Consider the following 1,154-nt stretch of genomic DNA (forward strand, 5'->3'; position numbering starts at 1 on the left):
CGCCTCTGCACCCTTGCATCCCTGCATCTCTTCCTCTGCCCTCGCATTCCTCCCCGCATCTCCCCGCGCCTCCCCTGCACCTTGGCACGACCTGCACACCTCCCTCCACCCCCAGCAACCGCTCCTTTGCCACCCCCGGCACTCCGGAGCCCACCACTACTCCCTCCCCCACCGCCCTTTGAACCCCATCGCCGCTGTCCTGCACCATCTCCTGCACTGCAGCCCCAGTACCTCCTCCTCCAGCACTTCCACAACACCCCCCCAACTCTAATACACCCCTATTCCATTACCCCCAGCACCTCCAAGAACTCCACCTCCAACATCTCCAGTGCCTCACTGTCCCAACACCTCAAGATCCCGTCTCCAGTACTTCCAACACCCCAAGAACCCCATCTCCAGCATCACAATGATCTCAACTTCAACACCCCAAGGATCCACTTCCATCACCCCTAGAACACAAGAATCCCACCAACATCACCTCCAATACCCTAAGAACCCCACCTCCATCATCTCCAGCACCCCAGTAACCCTACATCCATCATCCTCAGAACCCCCAAACCCATCCTCCAGCACCCCAAGATCACCTCTATCAGCTCCATTACCACCAGCACACAAGGACGTCATCTCCATCACCTGCATTATCTTAAGAGTCCCAGCCCCAGTACTCCAACACCTCCAGCAACTCCAGCACCCCAAGGACCCTCCCACCATCACCCTAGCACACAAGAATCCCAACTCCATCATCTCTATTACCCTAAGGACTCCACTTCTGCCACCTCTAGCACTCCAAGAACCCCACATCCAACACACCCAACACCCCAATGTCCCAGCATCCCCAAGACTACATCCCAATCACAAAATCACCCACAGCACCCGATCAACCCTACTTCCACCACTCCAAGGACCCCAACCATCACCTCCATTACCCCCAAAAAACCCACCTCCATCATCCCAAGGACCTCACCTTTGCATCCTCAAGGACCCCACCTCCACCACCTCCATTACCCCAAAGACTCCACTTCCATCACCCCAAGAACCATGCCTCCATCACCTCCATCACCCCAAGGACCCCATCTCCATTACCTCCATTACCTTACAAACCCCACCTTCAGCATCCCCAGCACCCACCTGCTCCTCCCTCCCCCCCGCACTCC

Source organism: Meleagris gallopavo, chromosome 29 (assembly GCF_000146605.3).
Source record: "Meleagris gallopavo isolate NT-WF06-2002-E0010 breed Aviagen turkey brand Nicholas breeding stock chromosome 29, Turkey_5.1, whole genome shotgun sequence".
NCBI lineage: Eukaryota > Metazoa > Chordata > Aves > Galliformes > Phasianidae > Meleagris > Meleagris gallopavo.